Genomic DNA, 25,395 nt, shown 5'->3' on the forward strand with positions numbered 1-25,395 from the left:
GATAGAGAGAGAGAGATAGAGAGATAGATACAAATATAGATAAATAGGTAGATAGATAGATGGGGAAAATGCAGCTCTATTGAAGACCCCTTTCCTTCTTTTCCTTCCACTGAAGCACTTGAGGGGTTTGTAGAGAAGATGATTCCCCTTCTTAAATGGTCCCTGCCAAACTCCAGAAAAAATAAGAGTGAAGGGCAGAAAGATGATTAGACATGGTCTCTGTCGTGCCTCCTTTGGATTCTCATTTGCTACATCATAGAATCCCAAAATGCAAGCCTGAGGCACTCACTGAGTACAGATAATTCAGAATTAGGTTCTCAAATTGAAACTGTAACTCTGACTTCTAACACATGGTACTGCAGGCCTCTCCAGAACCCGTGCACCCTGTCATCCACTTTGGTAAATACTGATGTGATGTCACAGATGGAGATTGTTCTGTCCAATTCCTGCAGGATATTCTCTTCTCTGAGTTCTTTGTAGAAACCTTGGCTAGTGGCGGTAACATGGGTGTGGTGTGATGGTTGAAGCAGCCAGGCATCATGGTATGTGACTTTAATCCTCCCCGCCCCCCAACAGGAACGTTGCAAATCCAAAGCTGCCCTGGGTTACATGACAAGACCCTGTCTAAAATCAAGAAAAAGAATTGAGGAACCAATTTGGCCAGACACTAATCAGGACACACAGTCCAGCCCTTATTCTTGCCAAGATGTATATTGACAATGTTGGTTTTCTGCTTATTTGTTTTCATACTTTGAAAATTAATTAAGCTAGCTATAGTGTTGGTTGGTTTGCTGTCTTTGGAGCTGGGGATGCAATAAACCTTGTGTGTGGTACAAAATGGACCTACCACTGAGCTATACCCTCAACCTATGGTGGTATAAGAGAAATTAGTGTTTATTGTTATATTATACAAATATTTAAATAAGAACAGTGTTACTGTTGATATATTCATGTAACAGCAATTAAGCTATCAGATTGTATACAGAGAGTTACAGATGGTAGGCCTGCTCCATGGGGCAGTCTCTGTTCTGATAAACAAATTGGCAAACAGTAACCAGATAACCCCTGCTAGGCCGGTGAATCCAGACAGCTGAGGAAGCCCTGACCTGGCAGATGGATGGAAGCCCAGGGCCTAAGCCTTGGTCTGCCAGTTAGCAGCACTCTGACCTCAGTGAGCTCTGAGTAACATCTCTTCTACAGAATGGGGGTGGGGGTGGGGAGTTGCTGAAAATATTCACCTTACTTCATAGACTGTGGATAAGAACACGTTTCTTACACATGAGCAAATCTACCCCCGCTGCTCTGCAGTGCTTTGTCCACAGGGAGTACATTGTTGGATGAGCTGAAGGGCTGTAGACAGTTCTTCTCTCTGCCCATTTTCTTACCCTCTAAGGCCCCCCCCCCTTAGCTTTGCCATTCTTCCTGCCTGTGCCTTGCATTCCTGCGTTCCTTTGACCCTCCTTTGAATCTCCTAGCTGGGATTCCTACTTGCAGCCCCCACATTCCTGTCAGAGTTATCTGTAGAATGTGAATTGGATTGCATTCCTCCCCCACCCCTGAAACTTTCCAAACAGGAGCCTCAGTAGGCTAAAGGCCAGGCCCATGGACTTGGCATAGAAGGCCCTTCAAACTGTAGCCTCTAGAATCTGCTCATCTCTCCAGTGACTTCCCTCCCACTGCACCACCACTTTTAGGCCATTTTGAGTTCTCCAAATATCCCAGGAGACTTTTATTATTTTACATAATGGGAATATTTGTAAGGCTGTCATGAAAAAAAAAAGAAAGTAAAAAATACAGGAACATAATAAATCGTAAACCAATCTATTAGCTATTCAATTATCTATTTATGTTACAAACGATAGGATCGATGGATCTTGCTTGTATAATTAGCCTGGGTTGCCCTAGCTATGTGGTAGATTGAATAGCTTAAACAATAGCATGTTTTCTCACAAGGAGCAAGTTAGACTTGCTGGCTGACGAGGGTACAATCTGAAGCTTGCAGGTGCCTATTTTCTTGTTTTGTGCTTACCTGGTGCAGGGACAGGGAAAGAGGGAGAAAGAGCACACAAATGAGCAAGGACAACTTCTCTAATGTCTTCTTCATATCCCATCATGACCGTGTCTGACCCTGACTACCTCTGGTAATCCAAAAGATTGCAAGGAGAACGATTCCAAATGATGATGGGCAAATTAATCAAAGCAAACAATTAATTAAAGTAAGCCTATTTTATTTGTGTGTACACAGGCTGGCTCTGTGCTAAAGCAGGATTCAAGAGGTCAGCATTGGTCAGGGGTACAGGGTTTCCAAATAGGGGATTGGTGGGCAAATAGGTGGGGTTACAGAAGCAAAATATATTAAGGTAGTCATAGCAACAGTTGGTCATAATAACCTTTTGAAACCAAATTATGGTTGCAAGATTGTGGTAACAACCTCCTGAAACAAAGGCACAATTGCAAGTTAATAACAACTTTTCGAAAGAAAGACATGGCTGCTGTTTCCCCAGAACAGGCAGTACAGAACCATTTGTAGTTAAGGTTACAGGTCGGGCATAGCACAATCTTTGAGACACAGAGATTTTATCATTAATAGGAAAGAATATAGTTTGTCTTTATTGTAAGATGACTTTCAAACCCAAAATGGAGGCAGACCGGTTCAGGATAGTAGCAATTTCATGTTCATTCTAAAGGTATTCTAAATTTAAAAAACAATGACTATATTTAATTAGAGTGGTTATTGAAAAAGTGTGAAGTTGAGAAGTGATGAGAAATTAGGAAGGAGAGACAGTCAAAAGCTTATTCATAGGGTGGCTTTGTATTTTCAAATTTTATCTCACAAATGATGAAGATGGTGTAGAAACAAGATTACTGATATAGTACTACAAGGAGCTACCAAAATGTTCATTATAGTGATCTTAAGTGTGAGAATTCATGGAATGAAAATGAAAATTATCCTAATAGTCAGGAGAGGTACGTGCATACAGATATTGTCTATATTATCATAATCATAGTATATGAATATTATGTATTATATTTAGAATGTTATCTAATATAATTATAAACATATTTTACCATACCTGAAAGTAATTCATAGAGGACATTCAAACAGTTGTTAAATAAGGTTTGTTAGATGGACCAATACACACTTTTATCATTTATAAAGCAATTGAACAGAAAGGAAAGGGCTGGAGTGATGGCTCAGTAGTTAAGGGTGTGTACTCGGCTGGCAGAAAATCAGTGCTTGTGTTGAACAGCTCACATGTAACTCCAGCTCTCCTGGTGCTATTAACCTCTTCTGGACTCCATAGGCTCCTGGAGGAGTAGGTATACTTACGTGTGTATATCCCCAACACACATATACAAATAATTTTAAAAAAAGATTAATATAAAATGTGCATGGTAGAGATGACAGAAAAAAATCTTCAAATAAACAAAGTCCAAAGCTATAGCCACACAGCCTTACAACAACGGAATGACAATGCCAAAGTTACACAGTAAATGTTACAGAGTAACAAAATCAGTAAGAATTAAAAGTATCACAGACTATTTGTCAGGGTAATGAAATGATATGCCATCCTGTATTATATTTGAAAGACACTGGCATTTAAAAAAAATCCATGCCAATGAAAGGTGATCTAGCTACAGCCACAGCTTCACAACACAGTCTTTGTGGTTGGCCTGAATAAATACTAGGTTTTCAGTGACACAAGTAAACTGACAAAAATATTTGGGTCAATATAGTGGAAAGAAGTGTTTGCTTCATAATGAAGCAGGGAACAGTGAGGACTGGGAGAAACAGGAGGAGGAGGAAGTGAACTTGAGCTATTAAATGAACTAAATGCTCCAGCCAAAGGGTACTCATTAGAGCAGGACGAGAGGCAGTTGAAGAAACAATTGGAAGGGACCCTCAGCGGGGAGAGAATGCCATTTATATCCAGCCCCTTTTCAGTTGCAGCAGATGCAGAAAAGCAGGAACACTGGGTGCTGATGAAAGTTTGGATGTTATTGTAATCTGCTCTGATAGGTCTTGTTTAGTAGTAAGTTTGCTGAAGGTTCAGAGAGAGAAGAGGCCACAAGGTTAAAAGGTAGCAGTTTCCAGGCCAAGGACATGCACTCATTCTTTGGTGTAGGAAAGTAGCAGTCTTGAGAGTCAGACAAAATTGCATCTCCATTGTGCACAGAGTTTGTGTTCTGACCAAGTCTCTCAGTCTTGCTCTGCACCGGCAATCTCACTTCTATCGTGTGTGGTAGGCCTCTGAAGAGTTGCCTGTGGTTATTGCTGTCCAGTGTGGGTCCCTTAGCCTTTCCTCCTAACACCAGCCTCAGAGAACTATTTCCCTCTAATCCATAGCCCACACTCCAGGACATGGTCCTTGCATCAGGCAGGAAGGCTGGAGCTGAGCCCCAATTCTGGTCAACACAAGTAGGCTGAGAGCAAGGCCAGAGTTGAGGGAGAGAAAGAATGCATTACTGAGATCTATACGTTTTTCAAAACCTACTTTTAATGATGGTTCTTGAATGCTGTAACCTCTCTTGTAGCCCACCAGAGGTAGTGGAAGAGAGGATATGGGTTTTGTGGGGGAGTATACCAAAGGATATGGGTTTTGTGGGGGAGTATACCTGTTTAGAAAGTTTCTTTGGAGCAACTTCCATCTATGTTGTTTGGAAATTGGCAATTCAGTTCACAGGGTGGCAGGCAATGGCAGCTTGATCCACACGCAAACACTTCATGGATACACCAGCGGTCCAGTTTGGTAGAGTTGGGATAGCAAGCGTCAATCAGCAACAGTGGCACTACCTAGCAGAGACAGTCAAACCTCAGCCTCAGCCTCAGCACGGCATGAAAGGACTCCAGGAGAAATTCTCGGCTGTGCCTCTCTCAGGGAAGAGAAGATCAGCGGAGACAAGACAAATAGCATCGCACAGCTAGCTCAATCAGCCAGCCACGCTCAGCCTCCATCACTGTCTATCAAGTCCTTTTCATACTCTCTCCAAACATCAAATATCACACGTCCTCCACATGCATGTGCATCTGTCTCAGCTGACATCACTCTGCCAATCAGCCCACGTCAGGAAACTGCAACACACCACCAGAAGTTTTTTACTGTTTCTCTCTATAGAGTCCTGACAAATTTGGCTCAACTACGTAATGTAAGATGGACCAATACATGGGTGTTGTTAGCAAAGAATTTTGAATCATGTGTTCTTTCACATGCTTGCTTTAGCAGAACATCTTCTCTCCTGTGTCTGCTTCAGCAAAATGTTCCTTCATGAGTCTGCCTTAGTCTTTCACCTGAGTCTACTTCGGGTAAACATTCTTTCATGTGTTTGCCCCAGTAAAACATCATCCAACCAACTTTCCAAACTTTCCACTTCAGAGGTCTTAAGAGACATGGTGGGAGGCCTAGAACCAAGGAGTGTCTGTCAATGGTCAGCCAGTTAGTAAATTCTATTGCTTATTATTAGAAATACCACACTATTATGGACACCAAATATGGGCTCCCTGTTGGATTTCTCCAGAAAAAAATTAGATAAATGTCACATCTATTAGATAATAGGTACAGAGCTTGAAAGTGGCTTCACTCACTCAGTGTAGCCCCACCCTCCACAGGAAACCAGTGAGCTATAACTGGTGAACATCTTCATATCTAAACACTTCTTTTAAACTAAAGTATATTGCTTCACACGAACTCCCGTGAATAACCCTGTGCTCTAAGTCTGACTCTGCTTCGCCTTTGGTTCAGGCTGCATGCCATCGGCTATTTCAAATGTGGCATGCATGGCGGTACCTGACCTCTCTTGTCCTTACCTGTCCATCACTGATACTTTAGCAGGAGAAAGGTGGGACTCCATATGCACGGCTAATTGGAAGGCAGACTGGAAGGCCATCCTGGAGAATCAGAAAGGACACTTGATCACATTCTAGTCTTGTATTCTGTGGTGTTTGTATCATATAGTAGTTAGGAAATCCAAGACCTGGAGATAGGCAGCAGTATGTGGGAACTAGTCACAAAGCTCCAGGAAGCCAACATGAATTTGCATGAATTTCTTGAGCAGGATTATATATACTACCATTAATAAAAAAAAAAAACCTCAAAGTATATAAACCTAAATAACTGTAGTAGCCTCACACCACTATGACAAAATTAGATAATCAATTTGCAAAGAGGAAATACTTAACGTGGCTCACTGTAGCAGAGGTTTCAGCCCATGGTCTCTTGGCTCTGTTGTTTCTTGGCCTATATTGGGGCAAAGCAGCATAGAATAGAGAATGCATGGAACCTGGGGAAGGGGTACACCTGGAGAATAAATGCATCCTTCAAGGAAGTGCCACTAATAACCTACTTCCTTCACTAGGCCCCATCCCCAGAATTTCTACCACCTCTTGATAGCTCAGCAGGCTATGACCTGATCAATGAGTTAATCCACTGATGAAGTCAGAACTCTCATGATCTAGTCAACCCTCTGAACACTACTGCGGTGAGAATAAAGCCTTCAATTCGTGAGCTTTTAAGGGGCCATTTTAGATGCAAACCATATCAATGCATCTGGAGAACAGATGCAGTAATCACTATGCACTGCTTCCTAGACTATTATCTTGTCTCCCGGGCTGACTAAGGCTCAGTGCCTCTCATGGGTAGAAGTGTTATCCTCCTGTCACTCACTGCTTCACAGCTCTGTGTTCAGGGACATCCCATTGGTAGCTCGAAAGAAGCCACAATGGGAATTATACTGTAGAAGTCAGCAACCCCCATAAATGTGTGTTTTCTTGCTCACTGACAACTCATTGTTAAACATTTACCAGTTCACCAGACACCAGCATTAACTCTGCTTTGCGAATGGAAAAACAAAGATCCAGCAGCTTAGCCACCTGCCCAAAATCAGACAATCTGAAACTAGAAGGAACTGGATTCAGCCCCAGGGCTGCCTCAGACTTTATGCTTTTCTTTGATGAAAATGAGTTAGAATGTTAAAACTATAGAATTCTCCATTCCTTATTGTCACCATTGACTGTATTTAGGTCATTTAAAAAAAAAATCCACTGGTTGCTTGCGCTCATGTCTAGTGGGAAATCGAGAAATGTCAGTTTTGAGAAACTTCTGACCATGTACTGAGCTTCGTTAATTCTTCATGGGTGAGCCTTGTTCTGAAAGATGGGTGCTGTTGCTAACAGTATGTATGAAAGAAATAATCACAACTCTTAGATAAGCACTGCTAAGTTACACAAAGTAACCAGTGCACATGACAGCCACGGTATTTTAGGTATTGTTTAACTCAGAAAGATCTCTTAATACATGCACCTCCTTGCAGACTAGAGGCCCTGACTATGTCTGTTTGCTTCACAGCGCTGGTGTTTGCTTAGCAACCTTCCTATGGCTGTGACCCTTTAAAACAGTTTCTCATGTTGTGGTGCTCTCCAACCATAAAATTATTTCATTGCCACTTCGTAATTGTAATTTTGCTACTGTTTTGAATTGTAAAGTAAATGTTTGTGCTTTCCCATAATCTTAGGTGACCCCTGTGAAACAGTCATTTGACCCCCCCAACCTCAAAAGGGGTTATAATCCAGAGGTTGAGACCTACTGATTTATAAAGAAGATACTTTGTATTTCAGACACAAAGATCAGTGATTTTGATAAAATTAATTCTAATGTGACTTTGTCCAAATATATTAGAATCAAATATTTTCTACTATAGAATATGAGTCAAACATAATTTTATATTCTTAGCAGTCTCAGTGGCCTAGGCCCCTAAAGTGATCAAATACAAGGATAGACTAAATGAAAGAAGACAGGTACGAATGTATTGGGTTTGCTGGGCCAATATTTTTTAAAAAGTGATTTGTAAAATGAGAAGATTGAAAAGGTTGTAAGGCCAACAAGCTCCTCCTGTTATCACCTGATGGCTAGTCATGATTCACCACAGCTCCAGGCCTGTTCCCAGGAAATCCCATCTATTTAGCTCTTTATATACTAAACCCAGTTCTGTTCAGGTGTTATATGGATGCTTGATGCTACTCATAATAACTCATTCTATTAATTAAACCTTTTCACCTTCCAAAGGTCCTAGGATGTAGGTCTCTATCAGGGTAAGGATGAAAGAACTAAAACATGGAGGTTCCGTTACAGCTGGGATTTGAACTCAGGAAGGCTGTTTTCAGCTGCTGTGTTCCTACCCAAAAGAGGCACCTAGGGGTCAATGTGTTTCATCAAAAACTGGATTATTTTCCAGAGTATTCACATTCCAACTGCTCCTGCCTGCCTCATAGCCCAGATCAGAAAACAGAGGCTTTTCTTGACTGAATCCTGAGTTAGTCCCACACTCCTAAACACCATAGAATTTAACTCTAGAGACCCACCCTACTATTTACATTTTTGTAATGTTGAACTATCCTATTTTCTTTTTTCATTTTTTAAACCTTTTTAAAGAATTATTTATTTTATGTATATAAGTACACTGTTACTGTCTTCAGACACACCAGAAGAGGGCATCCGGTACTCATTACAGATAGTTGTGAGCCACCACATAGTTGCTGCGAACTGAACTCAGGACCTCTGGAAGAGTAGTCAGTGCTTTAACTGCTAAACCATTTCTCCAGCCCCCTCCTCTTTTCTTATTTCAACAACTCCCAGAGAAGTTTTCACATGTCTGGGAACTGAGTTCCTCCTATAGCAGCATCACATTAAAATAGTATAAAATGTCTAGTTTCATAACTGCTTTGTTTGGGCACTTTTGTCTTATTGGTCTTTTGCTTATACGTTATCCTTTTTTTGATTTTGTGGGCTTTTTTGTTTTTCTTCTCTATTTTCTAGTGATGATGTATGAGAGAGAATTTCTTGTTTAGTTTATGTTACTTTTCTGACCTGTTTTCAAGAGAGAGAGAAAGAAAGGGTTGGGGGTGATGGGTAGGGAGGGTCTGGGAAGAGTTGAGGGAAGGAAAGGGTGTGATGATAAAATACTGTATGATTTTTTTCAATGAAAAAATTTCAAAAAGAAAGTAAAAATAAATAAATTTAATAATTTTTAGAAAATATATCTAAACAAGACCATAATTTTACCATACATTTTAGTTTCCTTGTCAATGCTTATAACCAAACAGTCAGTCAGACAGGTACTATTAATTGGACTGACAGAGGAAAAAACTAAAAGATAGAAAGGTCCTCTTTACTGGCCTGCTCAGAACATAAGTGACAATAATACCTCAACTTGTTGACTCCTGATCCTGAGTTTCTTTGTTAAACATTTGGGTCTTTCTTTCTCTGGAAGAGTCATGGAGCAGAAACAAAACAATCATAAAAACATCCTTTCCCCAAGCCAAGGCATCTTTGTGGAATACTGGGTGAAAGGACATGTTAGTCAATAAGAATCACGTTAACATTTTCCCCCTTCTCAGTGAAGTTCAAGCATCTTCCTTCGGGGATCCTTCTTCCTCAGCTTCTTTGGGTCTGGATTAAGCATGATTATCTTGTATTGTATGGCTACTATCCACTTATAAGTGAATACATACCATGCATGTCCTTTTGGGTCTGGGTTACCTCACTTGGGATCATGTTTTCTAGTTCCATCAATTTGCTTGCAAAGTGCATGATGTCCTTGTTTTTAATAGTAGAGTAGAATTCCATTATGCAAATGAACCACATTTTCTTTATCCATTCATCAGTTGACAGACATCTAGGTTTTTCCTAGTTCCTGGCTGTTACAAATAAAGCTGCCATGAACATAGTTGAACAAGTGCTCTTGTGGGTGTGATGGAGCATCTTTAGGATATATGCCCAGGAGTGAGGTAGAACTCTTCCCTATTTTCTGAGAAACCGCCAAGTACATTTGGTTGTGTAAGTTTGCACTCCCACCAGCAATAGAGAAGAGTTCTCATTACTCCACATCCTTGCCAGCATGAGCTGGCACCAGCAATAGAGGATCAGCACACCATTCCACACCCCACAGTTCTGCCTGCCTCCCAGGAGATCTGGTCCAACCTGGGACAGGTAGGTGAAACACTCCTGCCCTAATACCTCTGCCTACTGGGACCCCAGCAAGCCTAGCAGCCTTGAGCTCTACTCCTTCCTATTGGAGCTCCACCTTTCCTTCAGTTTTATACCTCCCTCCACCTGCAATCAAGGATCTGCACCCTATACCCCAGTCCACAGCTTGGTCTGCCTTTGAGAGTCCTGCCGCTATACAGGACAACTAGTCCCAGAGGGTTTATACTCCCCTGGACTACCAGGCCAGTCATCACAAAAGACAAACAAATGGCAAAAGGCAAGTACAGGAACAGAAGCCAGTGCAATATGGCACCATCAGAACCTAGCTCTCCTACTACAGCAAGCCCTGGATATCCTAACACAAGCGAAGAGCAAGACAATGGCCTTAAATCTCACGAAGATTGTAGAGACCTTTAAAGAGGATCTAAATGAATCTCTTAAGGAAATACAGGAAAACAGAATCAAACAGGTGAGAGAAATGAATAAAACAATCCAAAACCTAAAAATGGAAATAGAAGCAATAAAGGAAACACGAATGGAGTCTTCCCCTTCAAAAAGTACAGAATAGCCATGATATTACTCACAGACAGTAAGCAGTTTAACAAGCAGGAAGGCCCAAGTGAGGATGCTTCAATCCCACTTAGAAGGGGGAAAAATAATCACGGGGGAGGGCAGAGGGAAGAAGGAATCTTGTGGGAGACAGGAGGGGGAATGAGGAGGCAGGATCAGATATGGGAGGAGATAGGAAGACACTCAGGGGGCCAGGAGAGTAAATGGAAACATGAAGCTGCAGGAAGTCGGGTATGCGTGTGGAGGAAACCCCTAGAAAGTCCCAGAGACCTGGAATGTGAGCAGCTCTAAGGACTTAATAGGGATGACCTTAGCTGAAATGCCCAACAGTGGGGAGATCAAACCAGAGGAGACCACCTCCAGTAGATAGACAGGGCCACAGTGGAGGGATGGGGTCACCAACGTATTTTCAAAAGTTTTGACCCAGAATTGTTCCTGTTTTAAATGCAAGGACAAAAATGGAGCAGAGATTGAAGGAAAGGCCATTCAGTGACCAATTCAACTTGGGACCCATCCCATGGGTGGGCACCAAATCCTGACACCAATTACTGATGCCATGTTGGGCTTGCAGACAGGAGCCTAGCATGGCTGTCCCCTGAGAAGCTCTACCAGCAACTGACTGAGACAGATGTCTGAGACCCTTATCAGAGAGTTAGGATTAGGACTGAAGGAACTGAAGGGGATTGCAACTTCATAGGAAGACCAAAGTATCAATTAAACCCAAACCCCTCAGAGCTCCCAAAGACTAAACTACCAGTCCAAGAGCATAGTGGTCTCAGTGAGATAAGATGTGCTTAATGCTGTAGAGACTTGATGCCCCAAGGAAGGGTGGTGGGGGCAGGTGAGGTGGGTGGGAGGAGCATCCTCTCAGAGGCAAAGGGGAAAGGGGATGGGGGTGGGAACTGGGAACAGAGGCAACATTTGGATGTAAACAAATGAAACAATTAAAAAATTAACTTTAAAAAAATGTGACAGCTCTCTTAGCTTTGCAAATACTACCAAGACAGAAGAGGCACCAGCAAGTTCTGGGCTTATTTTCCTCATTTTGTATCTTTCATTAGTCCCATAGAGCATGTCAGTTATTTATTTATCTATTTATTTATCTATCTATTTATTTATTTATTTGGCTTAACGGTTATTGAGATTTTTATCTTCTCCTTCTAAATGAGAAGACTGATCTCAAATGATGAAGAATTTCAGTACTCAAAAGAAAAACATTCTGTGGCTATTTTATCCAATGCCTATAAATGTGAAAAAATGATTAGACTAAGGAATGATTCTTTACATTCAGACCAAGTATGCCTGCTTGTATTAAAGGCAACGCAGAGATGGGAAAGAATCAATAATCTTGGAGAACGATGATGGATGCTAGGTTTAAAGGTTCAACTGTTCCTGCCATCTTCAGCACTACTTGAAATGGCAAAAGCTACAACACTAAAAGCTGAAAGCTTAAACTCATTTCACGAGTGGCAATGCCAAGTGTCCTTCACCAAGCCTTCTCTTTGTTGCTGATAGTTTATGTTTCAGAAGTTCGTACTCAGAATCAAGTTCCTCTGCCCTCATATCCTGTCTTAAATCACTGAACGGGTTTCTGTGGTTCTACAATGCCGGATTTAGTTAAAAACGAAACTCAAAAATGTAGATCCCAGCTTGTGCAACCCAAATCAGATGTTCTTCCTGCTTTGCCATTTCATCTGGTGAGTATGGGTAAATCATTTGAAAGTCACTCTTCTTCCTTTTGCTTGAATTTCTTAATATATATTCATATTCATATATGGAATCTTTTAGAAAACAGCTGAGCCTAGGTTGCTGATAGAACTACATCACTTAAGAAATCTCAGCAAAGGCTGGCAGCCTCGACTCCCATCAGAGCTGAATTTCTAATCCTCCTTTCTACACTGTGCTGAGGCCGACCTTCGTATAATTGAGAATGAATCATAATACTCTAACCACTTTCTTATACCCCCAGTGCTCATTTGTGGAATAGTTTAAGATGCAGATTGACATCTTCACATTCAATTAATTACCAAAGATACGGAGAGGACTGTGAACATCTAATACATTTTATGCCTTAGAGAGATGAGCTTTTCTCAAGCAAAAAAGCAGCAGCACATGAAAGAGTGAAATCCTTTCCCATCCTTAGCAAACAAAGCACACATTCTCACTTGTGGATGTACTGGGAACAGTATGTGTGGTCAGCAAATTCTACATTTAGTTGAAAGCCCTTTCCTATTAATTAGCTATATGACTTTGGGTAAGTCACTAACCTGAACGGATTTTAATTTTAGTCAAACAGAGAAGAAACACAATGTTGCAATTTTTTTTTGTGAAGTCTGAAATTCCCATCCCAATGCAAATAATCTTATTTAATTAACATAAATCTGGGCATTGAATACAACAATGGAGGGGCCAGTAGGAGAAATAGGTTTCCTTACTTGCTCCAAAGGAGAATGAATGAGGGAGCCAGAGAGGACATGAACATCTTAGAGTGCTTCTCTTTGCATCTTGTGATATAGTTAACTTTGTCAGCAAGATTTCTCACAACATGGTTTTTCAAACATGTAACATTAATAACAGTAACAGTAATATTATTGAAAGAATGGAGGCTTAGTGTTACATGTACCTGGAATGATCCTTAGCTGTCCACATGTTGTGTGGTGGGTGGGAAGACTGCTTCACCTCCCAAGACTATTTCTTCCTCTAAAAAATGGTAACTATGAAGATTTACTAAGGCACTTCATGAAAAAGCAAATAATGGTGTTTTGGATATAGTACATATTCAATAAATATAAGTTCCTTTGCCTCTTGTGTAGAGGAATTGCAACAGTTTTGTAATTTGTGTTCCTTCCTTTTTTGAGGGGATTCACTAAGACCCATCAATGGAATTACCTAAAGAAAGGAAAATGTACAGACCCAGCAGCTCTTTTGACACTGGTCTGTAGTCAGTATCTGGGAACAATAATGTGCTAACTAGGCTAAAAAGAAACTAAACATCGTTTAAGAGTGATTTCGAAAGTGTGTTATGCAATAAAGAACACGTTAACCTCTTAGTTGACTCTCACCATCGTGTAGCTCTCAAGTGAATAGCACCCTCTGTCCAAGAATGTGGTGAACTATTTCAAAGAGAAACAGGGGACAAAAGAAGTGAGATTGTCATCACACCATCCTCAGTGGATCCCCAAACGACCTAAAGGGCTACATCTTCCACTCAAAACCTTAACATAAGTGTTGCTAAAACTTCATAGCTGAGCTGTCATTTGTAAGTTTCTTTAAAATTAATTATTAAAGCCCTTTCCATTAGTCTTTTGTTTGGCCTTCATAAAACCATTTATTTTTTGCAGTTTAACAAATAAAAAACCCCACTGCATTAGCTATAAATATATGGCTCCAGATATGGGAAGAAGGCTATGACTCATACTAGACCACTCCTTAAGGCCAGCTCTGCTATGACTGCATTCTGGGAAATGTGCTGGATCTACTCTTCACACATAGGCAAATTCAAAACAAGCTGGCAATAAGAAAAGGACATTCTTGTCAGGAATTGTCTCTCTTGTCAGTTCTTACTCACTTAAATCAAGGTATCATTCAGTTGGCCAATACATCCATCCATCCATCTACCCATCCATCCATCCATCCATCCACCCACCCACCCACCCACCTACCCACCTACCCACCTACTTATCCATCCACCCTTCCCTATTATTAACCACATGCTTGACCTTAGAGGTAGAATATCAATTAAAATGTATTCCAAATATAACACACTTACTGTCATGGAGTTCTCTAACACACATAGAAGAATGAATGCACAGGAACTCAGGCAAAGGCATCAGAGGAGATTTTTAGAAAAGGATTTTTAGCAGGAACAATTAAATGCCATCAAATCAGTAACAGTTTGGTAGATCAGGGATAGCCCTGATTCCTCACCATTTCCTACCTAAGGCAAACTCCATTAAAACTTTTCTTCTGTAATGACTAGGTTCAGGAACATGTTTCTTTCTTCCTCAGATTTTATTATAGCCCTTCCTCAACCCCAGACACATCCAACATGTCTGAATTTGACAGGATCATGATCTCACTGATGGTAGTAGACACTTTATCATGCACAATCCCATTACCATACTGAATGCAATTTTGGTGTGCAGAACACAGGACAAGACCTGCAACACCCTAAGATCATATTCAATGGCTCACTGCGAAAGTGGGAGCCTATCCATTGGTTCCATGACCTTTCTCCTCCAGGTTGTCAGGAACCAGTTCTGGAATACTTTACCTGAATACTGGCTCCCCCATTTACCCTAATAAAAGACTCATTTAGGTTGCTTCTTCATGATTTCTGTCTTGAATTGAATGGAAGAATTCAAGGTTGAGAAGGTTACACATGGAGCTGAGAACAAGTAACCATGCAAGCTGGCAAGACTAATAAGAAAGTGGGGTATTCACTGTGGAAAAATAGCAAACTTGGAGACAAAGGGTTACAAGCAGGATGCTTTGGAAGAATTAAATATGGTGAGTTTGTTTCAGAAATAAAGATACTAGAAGGTGGGCTCCAGAAAGGTTATCTAGTGTTCTTCAGATGCTTGCTGCAAGGGAGATTAAGGGAAACAGTTATGTATTTGTATTTATGTGCCGTATTTATCGGGCTCTGGCAAAAATGATGCCTTTATAAATTGTTAAATTTAAATTTGATGGTAGGGCTAAAGGAATCTAACTGAGGGTTTTATGAGTGTGTTGGAGTCACACGCTCCAGCATTAAGCTATAATCCTAGCACTGAAAACTTTAAAGAACAGATGCCATTACAAAAATATTTGAAAACTATTGGCCAGATAATTGTGTGTACTACACTGAGGATTCCGAACCTATTCCTGAAATGAACGTTTAACAGACCGTGTAAAAAGTCTTAACCCATTTACCACAGGACAGTCTCTGCAGGAGTAGTGAGGATAGCTCTGGAAACACTTGAGTCTGAGTTAAAAATGTTGCAAAACTACCAAGCAGGAAATGGCAGTATGGACCATACATGTATACAGTCCCGATTCTGACACCTTCCTGACTCTGGTAATTATGGGAGGCTACACACATGGTGCAGAGTCACTGTGCATAACTTTTATAAAGTATTATTAAAAACAAGAAAATTGAAGTAACAATTGCCTTATTTTTATTTTATTTTTGAAATAGGGTCTTACTATGGAATGTTGGCTGGTCTGAAACTTGTAGAAATCCACTTGCCTCTGCCTCCATAGAGCTCGGATTTAAAGGCCTGTGGCTTCACTCCCAGTACAACAGTCTTATTTTCAAAATGAAGTTTCTGTCAGAGGATCAACAATCAAACAAAACCTTCTGTGAGAACATTTCACAGGTTACTTGAAAATAAAACCCGTCCTGTATAACAACCGTGAGTTTCTGAAAGCGTTTTAATATATGTTAAATCTTACCCACAACCTAAAATAGTGTGGAGACTGGATAGAACACTCACATTAAAGTAGGGTCTTAATAGGGAATGTTGGCTGGTCTGAAACTTGTAGAGATCCACTTGCTTTTCTTTTCTTTTTTTTTTTTCTTTTTTTTTCTTTTTTTTTTTTTTTTTTGGAGCTGGGGACCGAACCCAGGGCCTTGCACTTGCTAGGCAAGCACTCTACCACTGAGCTAAATCCCCAACCCCGAGATCCACTTGCAATCAGGAATACAATCAGGAATCAGACCAAAAAAAGCAAAGCCCAAGTTCACTGAATTCCATCCCAGTGTTTCAAATCCTAGCTTCCTGCCACCTCATACTACCTAATAGAATAAAAAGGGTTTAAAAGTATCAGTTGCTATCTATAGAATGTGCCATTTTCCTGTGTGGCATATTTATAAAATTAAGGATATTATGTAATGAACATTATGCTAACCTTCAAGTAGGTTTTAGAATAATCTTCAGTTATTTCCAGGTATCTTCATTCTTGTAGTCTGTGTCAGTAATTATACCAATCAACAGCTCCTACTTTTAGTCCTGGAATCAAATATTGCCAGGGCCAGTCCATTTACAAAGGTGAGACTCTGTTTAGTATTTGGATGCTGTCTCCCTTTTGTTTCCTTACTAACTCCCAGAATTATTAAGCTTTGTATTCTAGAAAGCTGAGCTAATCAAAGTATTTTCTTGATTACTTACGACGCTTATAATACTTAAAATGTAGTGCCCTCAAAAGTCTTTCAAATACAAGTAGACACTAAACTTGGGTTTATCTCTGTTAACACAACAAAAAACATTTTAAATACATATCAGGATATTTCTTTTCCTGTAAATTTGGTGAGAATGTAATGGCTTGCTGCCAAAATGGAGTTAAATTCTTTAGTACTTGTAGAAAAGCTGTAGGATTCTTAGAAAATAAATTTCTTTCTTCCATATTTAGGTAGTGTCTCCACATCTCTTGAATTTATAGCCTAATGATTCTATCCTTATTTTTCCCTATTGAAAATATTCTTGTCATATATTCTGATTGCTGTTTCCCACTTCTACTACTCCCTGTTCCTCCTCCCCTCTCCTCCTAATTAGATCCACCCCCTTCCTATCTCAGTAGAAACAGGTGTTTAAGAGTAAGTTTAACAAAATAAAATAAGACAAAAAAATTATCACATTGCCCAAGAAAAGGCACAAGTCTTAGAGACCCACTTGTATGCACACTGAGGAATGCCATAAAGAAAGACACTATATTAGAATTCATAATATATACTCAGAGGACTGGTAGAGAGCCATGTAAGCCCTGTGCGTTCTGCTCGTCTCTGTGAATTCACATGAGCATTGCTCAGTCGATTTAGAGGGCCTTGTTGTCTTTGTATCTTCCATTCTCTCTGGCTCTTAAACTCTTTCCACCTCTTCTTCTGCAGGGATCCCTGAGCTCTGAGAGGAAGGTTTTGATAGACATACCACTTTGTGCTAAGAGTTCCAAAGTTTTTCATTCTCTGCAGTCTTTGGCTCTGGGTCTATGTTTGTTTCCACCTAATCCAGGAGGAAGCTTCTCTGATGATGGTCAAGCAAGGCCAATGGTCAGTCTATGAGTACAGAATGTCATTAGGAGTCATTTTATCACTATTTTTGTTTTTAGACCAACAGTATTTGGTTTTACTCTAGGTCCCTGGGCTATGGAGTCTCTGGTTCTTGGTCACCTAGTACTATCAGATATAGTTCATCTTGTGGAGTGGTCCGTAAATCAATCAGATACTTGGTTATTCCCACAAGCTTTGTACTACCACTGCCCTAGCATAATCTTGCAAGCAGGACACTATTTTAGACGAAAGGGTTTGTTACTGGCTCGGTGTTTGTTTCTCTTTTGGTAGTATGCAGAGTATGTTCCTATACCAAGGATAATAGATTTAGGGGTGAATGTTCAGAGTAAACTTCAGCTTGACTTCTCCATAGTCAATGAATTATGTAGGTGTCATTTCCAGCAATGGTGCCATCCTGTCAGTTTGCAGAAAACAACCTGTTTTCCTGGCAATTGCCTAGATTGTTTAGGGAGTCCCATGGGATCCCTTTAGTTAACAATTCAATTAGATGTAACACAATCTTAACACTGGAAGCTTCATTTGGTGATAAGAGATGTCTCTGCCATTATTTGGCCATTTCATTCAGATCACCTTCTTGTATGCATAAATTTTAGGAAGCTTCTACTGTGTTGTTTCCATAATAACCCTCACCCAGATCTTTCAACCCCTTATCCTCTCCCTCTCCTCCTTGATCCTCTCACTCTAGGCCCCCAACCATCCATAACTACCTGTTCTGTTTCCCTTTCCTAATGAGATCTATAGCCTCTAGTCCCTTATTCTATACCTACCATCTGTGCTTCTATGCTGTCCTCATTTCTTTCCATTTCAAAGATTAACTTCTAAGTTTCTGCAGGTGAAGAAACTAAGCTGTCAGTACTAAAGTACTTCTAGTAGGAAAGTGTCTTCAATGAAGATAAGAATTACACATGACCTTGAGCAAATTACTCATCAAGACCTGGTTTTAGCCTTAAAAATAGTTTGAAAAGCTGAGGGTTTTAGCACAATCATTGTAACTTCTAAGCTGACTTAAATACATTTAAATGCTAACATTTTTGTTTCAAGGTCTGATCTCACTTTCATCTCTGGGTTTATTTTCAAGTCTCGTTGTGCGTTTGTGTGCATATGCGAAGGATGTGGACCACGGAAGACCATTGGAAGACACTTCTGTGGCATTGGTTCCATCCTTCCACCTTTATGTGTGTTTGAAAGACAGAATTCAGATTCTGAGGGTGGTAAACCAGTTTAACCCATTAAGCCATGGTTTGTCCTTTCTTCCATCTTTATGTGTTTAAATGATAGAACTCATGTTCTCAGGGTTAACAGTTTAACCCATTAAGCCACCAGACCGGCCCTGATACTTCCTGATTTTAGAGAAAAAGAAAACTGTTTTTTCTTGTTACTGTGAAAAACTACCTGAACAAAACAACTTAAGGTTTTATTTGGCTCAAAGCTGGAGAGTACAGTCCATCATGGTTGGGAAGTCATGGTGGCAGGAGCTTGAGACAGCAGCTAGTTACACTGTATCCAGTCCGGAAGTGGAGTGAACAGGAAGTGGGAAGGGCTATAACATATTTAGGGCACTCTTAGTGACCCATTTCTTCCACCACAACTCTATCTCCTCCTAAAGATTTCATAACCTTTCCAAAGAAGCCACCAGCTGGAGATCAAGTGTTCAAACTCCGGAAAAAAACAGATAGCAGATATTTTAAGCTCTGCAGGCCACATATGATCTCTACTGCTCATCAAATAGTTCTTTACATAGCTTATATATTTTGTTAAGTAGTTCTATCAGTTTTCTCAGGTCAGTGGCTCACAGAAATTGGACATATGGTTTTGCTCCCAGTTGCCATTTATTACTAGAGAAAGATATCTTAAACCTCCAAAGGGGACTGCAAGGAACCCAGGAAAAACCAGGTGCAATATTTAACATTTGTTCTATTAAGTATCATGAATATAATTAATCATCTCAAATGACGTGGCATATTACAGAGCCCTGTTAATCAGAAAGCTGTTACTTGAAGTTCTCTTGGACTGTGTAGAACTCTACTCATCCTCTTTGTGAGGCTGTATCTTCCAAGGCCTTAGCTTGGTCAATCCATTTTCCTTGCATCATACCACACCCCAGCTCCTGTGCTTAAACTCCCAGAGCCCATTGGCAAGATTCATAGCTGCAGATTATTATGCTCCAGGGTAAGTACTGTTTTGTTGTTGTTGTTTTTTTAACCTCTGGAAGACGGAATTTCCTTCCTTCTTTGTAAATGGTTGTGTACCTACTTGCCTAACAATTGGATCTGAAGCTATGAAATTTGGGCTGGAAGGGAAAAATCTTCATTTAGTCAGCCACACCACCATTCCCAAACACTGGCTGCACAGTGCTTGTGCTTTGGTCATTACTATCATGATCCTCTTTAATAAAGACACAAGAGTCACAAAGCTAGCTTAGCAACTATAGAGTTTAAAGAATAAATCTGCCCTGTTCAAGCTACCATTTGGGGGATTTGGTAGCCTAATCAATGGCTAAATGATAACTGGGAGAACAGATCATAATGAAAACATAAAACAAGGTTGGAAGAAAATGTTTATTTAGCAAAAGGGTGTGAAATCTGTAAGAATCACATAGAGGATTTTAAGAAGTTGCTTGAAAACAATAACTATGAGGCCCTTTGAACAAAACAGCTATAATAAATGTGCATATTTCACAACCACAAATTAAAAGGCATGAATAGTTGATTTTGAGTCAGGAGCCATTGTTTCTCCACATGCACATCTCATAAAAAAATGAAATGACAGAAGACTCTGATGGCTTCCAAGGTTTCCGAATATTTCTAATGTTTTCACTGATTCAACTGCAGAGGCATCAAAAGAGAGCACTGCTGTCTTGTGTGATTACCTAAACTTAATTTTCAGATACACTATTTATGCACAATGTCTGTTCTTTCCTTGCACCAAGAACATGATGGATGAAAAATGACTTAGTGATGAGCTTGTATTTTACGTGTCTTTCAAGATATACACACAGATACCAAATAATTTAATGGCTACTTGTGGCAGTAAGCCAAGTGGTGTATGTGGTAAAACAAACTTTTCTCAGTTTAATGCATTAAGTGAAACAAGGTCCATACAAGAAATATTTGAACATATTCAGGCACACAGTTAATATTATATGAATATTATCTCATGTCAATCATTCCTATCAAATGATCTACTTTGTAGATCAAAGAGGTAACATGACTTGACTATCATATGGTCACAAAACATCAGGCCATAATATGAGCATACAGCCTTTTAAACGTTTTTAATCCCAACACTGCCATTTTTACGGTCTCATTATGTTGCTTTCATACAGTTCAGGTAAGAGCATTTTAATTCTTTTGTAGAAGAGTTTTCTTCATCTAGCACATTTTTTAATATATTGAAAAAGTATGATGGAGGGCAGTGGTGGTAAACTGATCAAGAACATGCTTTTTTTCTATTTCAAAGACAATTTCTCTTGCCACTTATTTTTCTGTTTTATCTTTTATCAAGAAAGGGAACAGAAAGCTGGAGAGATGGCTCAGTGCTTAAGAGTACTGGTTGCTCTTCCAGAGGACTGAGACCCAATTCCCTGTACTCAGGGTGGCTCACAACCATCTGTAACCCCAGTTCCAGGGGTACCCTCTTTTCATTTCTTCCTGAGCACCAGACAGAGGTATGGTACACAGACATACATGCAGGCAAAATACCAATACACGTAGAAAAGAAGAAGGGAAAGAAAAAAGGGAAAGAGGGAAGGAGAGCACCTAGGGTTGGTGAATATAGACACACCCGTGGTACAAAGAAAAGATTAACTTTACCTAGCAGTCCAAGTCAAAGACTCAAGATATAAGCTGAGTTTTGAATGAAGCTTTACCTGAGTGTTTAACAGGATTGTGTACTGTATGATTTACCTGGATTATATAATCTAATAATCATTACATTTAAAGACACAAGTAACTCCTCTTTATGAGTCCAGGCATTTAACCACGAACTTGTCCTGCTGAATGATATGCTTACTGATAAATACACATAGAGTAATAGACTAATGGGGGGGCAGAAAAACAATACTTTCATTTACATACAAGGAACACAAGATCAGATACATCTACAGTTTTGTAAAGGTCACAGTGCAGACAAGAGATTTAATTTAGTCTATGCAAATCCTGTCTGTTGAATGACTGTTTTGTTCTAAAACTGTTACTCTCTTGTTTTTGTCTTTAACTCTGTCAAACCCATCAGTACTAAAAAAGCTGTTTTGAATCACATACTGGTTTACAGTCATTGAATGATGCAGTACAGAAATACACAATTTAACATAATTAGCTAATATTTAAAGTAAGATATTTACTACAAACATGTGGTTTAGACATTGTCCTGAACAATTTAACTGGTAAAGCAAGTAAGCCAGCTTCTATGAATACTCTTCCTTAAATGCAACCTGTTATACATGGAAATAAACACAAGGGATTAATTCAAATCCCAGGATACCTAACATGACTTAACAAAGATGTCTCTAACATAACCAGCTTGGGTCTCTCCACAGTACATCAAACCTTCCTATTTATTGTTCCCAAATCCCAGTATGGCCTGGTCCACATTGTGGTATCTGGGTACTCTGGTAGTTGGATATCAGTCTTTGGAATTGCTCAGAGCTACCTGATACAATCATATTTTATACATGATTAAACAGTATACACACCACTGACAATTTCTGCACAGCTTAACATTTATCTAAAAAAAACTGACATTCTAAGAATCACAACTTAAACAAAAGCAAATTTAAAAACAGAAAGATTCTGTTAGCACTTTTTGGACTGTTTAAAATACAGTTAATGTTTGGAGACAGATAATGAGTGCCTCCATTGGAGACAAAAATGGTATTTACTGAGCACCTATGTTGCCAATACTGTGTGGTTTCTTCATTTAGTTCCCTTGTCTAATATTTATTCTTCATAACAACCTGATAGCTTCACTGGTTTTTTGTTTGTTTGTTTGTTTTTGTTTTTGTTTTTTTAACTGAAATAGAGAAGTTGAGCAATTTTTTCGAGGTCACCCAGATGTCAAGCTATGGAATCCAGATTAGATCAGATTAGGACTGGGATTATATCAGGTCTAATTCCCAAGTGATGTTTTTAACATTGAAATATTTGGTCTTCATCCCTGTTTTCTGACAAAGCTGCTAAAGCCCTTGGAATCTCTTAGTAATGATGCTAACAAGGTAACAGGTGCCCAGAGCTTCTAGATAGCCTCAGGATGGGAACAGTCACCAGAAAGTCTAAGATATCATTAGAGATTTTCAGCCTATTCAGCATCTTACATGATCACCAGTGGCCAATGGTTCAGTTGATCAAGTCCTGGGTAAGGAAGTCTCCACAAACTCAGAAGCACAGGTTTTGGATGAGTTCTACATGTCAAGGCTCCTAGAGGATGGCAAAATTGTAGTTCTCTGTCCTTTACAACATATCCTACATATGTATCTTTAGTGCTGGACTCTTCATCTGCTGCAGCTTTTACAAGTTCTTTATAAAGGATGAATAAATTTGAGTACTTCACCCTGAGTTCTGCAAAACCATTTGGCACATTACAAGACGGGTTGTGAGAATACTTACCCCTAGTTTACAACTGCTTCCATCAGTAGTACAGGTAACATAAATGTTTACAATCACCATATGATGTAGGGACAGTTTTGTGGTACTTAACTTACAACCTATAGGATCTAAAGCTATCATTAGGTAGATGATATTAAAATTGAGTGATACTGAGAAATCACCCAGATAGCATCCACTGCACAATCTTCTGGTGAGAATTTGACTGCTGGTAGAAAGAAACTGCCACACACATGTGATAGTGTTGCATGGAATATGAAAGAAGGTAAAAGTATCCCCTTCCTAGGTGGCTAATAATATCCCATTTCATTCAACATCCTGCTTAATGACCTCTACTTTAAACATCTGATGGTTCATTTATTTGTGATATAAATGGCATGAGATAGGAAAAAGCATTCTAAGAAAACATTTATAATTCAGTTTGGGAATACAAATGAATAGGAAGAAATCATTCTTGACAACTGTTTCTACTTTAGGTATTGCTGTGGTGCTCAAAGATTGTTCTTATCTCAATAAATATGTATGTACACAAGTATATTTCAATTGTTTTAGGTTATTCTAATACCATTTTCTATGTTCAGTATAATAAGGATTGAGCATAAATCATGAAAATACATCATTTGGCAACCCAGAATGTTCACTTACCAACCATAAAAAGTCTGATGTGGAGAAAGGTATCTGAAGATGGTGGTATTTAAAATTCAAACTCTTATCACTCATCACGCTCACATTTGTAACTTCAACTGACCCAGTATTTTGGCCAATATTGACTATGATATGAACAGCAAGTAGATTTATATATCTGTGTATTACTGACTACATAGGTAACTGTAAATCAGTGCTTAGTAAATATAAATTGCCTCCTAAAATAAAATTTTCAGATCCTCTAGTGCAGTGGTTCTGAACCTTCCTAATGCTGTGATCCTTTAATATAATTCCTTATGTTGTGGTGACTGCCCCAACCATAAAATTTTCACTGCTACCTTGTAACTATAATTTTGCTGTTATATATTATGAAAATATCTGATATGCAAGATATCTGATATGGTACTCCTATGAAAGGGTCATTCTACCCAATGGAGCAGAGACTCACAGGTTGAGAACCTCTGATTTATATAGAGTGAATAATCCCCAAATGACTGGGTTAAATAAAGGTAACTGTAGATGTTTATGAACCTTACTTTCATAAAACAAACACTCCCCAAACAAAAAGAACAACAAAAGTACCCTTACAAAAGTACAAATTCCCCTTCACTCAGAGGACTTGTAAGTTCTTATGATCTGCATAGAGATGAAGTAACAACAGAACATTCTCAATTTACGTTAAAAAGCAAAGCAGCCCAAATACTTTCACACAGGAAGGACAAATGCTGAAGACTCTTCAAAGAACCATTCTGAAGTAAGAACTCCTTTGCAGCAGTTATGACTGTACATGGACAATCTCCAGACAGGTAAGCAACCGAACAGGTTCTTCTGCTAAGATGCTGATTCTCTGCATAGTTATAAATAGCTTCACTTATAATGTGTATTACATTGTAAAAAGTGTTGAGATTAGTTAACATAAAATTAAAATATATTATGGGCCACATAAAATTAACCTACTTTATACACAGAAAAATATTAAATATGAAACTACTTTTCGATTCATCATGCATAGCAGCTTTATGAAGAATTAAAAATTAAAAACCGAGTATTTTTTATTTTAGTTTCAGACTTCAAAATAATTTTTATTCAAAACAAAGCTTTCAACATGAAGTTTTTAGCAATTAAAAAGGTCACATATTTGCTCTTATCATACTTTTGCATACTACTTTCCTCTGTAAATGCTTTTAGATTTATCCTTGAAATAAGATTAGTTTTAAAAACTAGAAGTACAACTAAAAGGTAAATTGTAGGGGTTGGGGATTTAGCTCAGTGGTAGAGCGCTTGCCTAGCAAGCGCAAGGCCCTGGGTTCGGTCCCCAGTTCCGAAAAAAAGAAAAAAAATGTTAAAAGGTAAATTGTTACATATCATAGATTACTGAAGTCTACAGGAGAAATTACCTCCATAGAACTGAATGGGAATGACAAAACAGAAAGGGGAGAAACTATACATGTGTGTCAAATATTCAGCAAATAATCAGAAGGAGAGATACCAAATCTTCAAACTGAACTGCACATCTTAAAATTATTGCTGGAATTCAATTTTATATTATGTT

At 39.2% G+C, this 25,395-nt stretch overlaps 2 long non-coding RNA genes across 3 annotated transcripts in view; one reads left to right on the top strand and one right to left on the bottom strand.

The window, feature by feature from the left end:
• Nucleotides 1–429: 429 nt before the first annotated feature.
• LOC120093680 (uncharacterized) lies at nucleotides 430–15,945 on the top strand. The gene is made up of 2 exons (XR_005487227.2): nucleotides 430–542; nucleotides 15,730–15,945. It is a non-coding gene; the product is annotated as an uncharacterized LOC120093680 (long non-coding RNA).
• The window catches only part of LOC102551574 (uncharacterized), a 57,389-nt gene continuing 34,205 nt past the window's right edge, over nucleotides 2,212–25,395 (bottom strand). Inside the window, exons 2-3 of one of the 2 annotated variants that reach the window (XR_005487226.2) lie at nucleotides 5,807–5,887; nucleotides 2,212–4,795 (exon numbers count right to left, since the gene is read on the bottom strand). This is a non-coding gene — a long non-coding RNA (uncharacterized LOC102551574). Of the gene's footprint in view, nucleotides 4,796–5,806; nucleotides 14,174–25,395 lie in introns of those variants that run through there. The other variant, XR_355758.4, reaches the window with a different exon arrangement.

This window comes from Rattus norvegicus, chromosome 7 (assembly GCF_036323735.1).
Source record: "Rattus norvegicus strain BN/NHsdMcwi chromosome 7, GRCr8, whole genome shotgun sequence".
Classification (NCBI taxonomy): domain Eukaryota; kingdom Metazoa; phylum Chordata; class Mammalia; order Rodentia; family Muridae; genus Rattus; species Rattus norvegicus.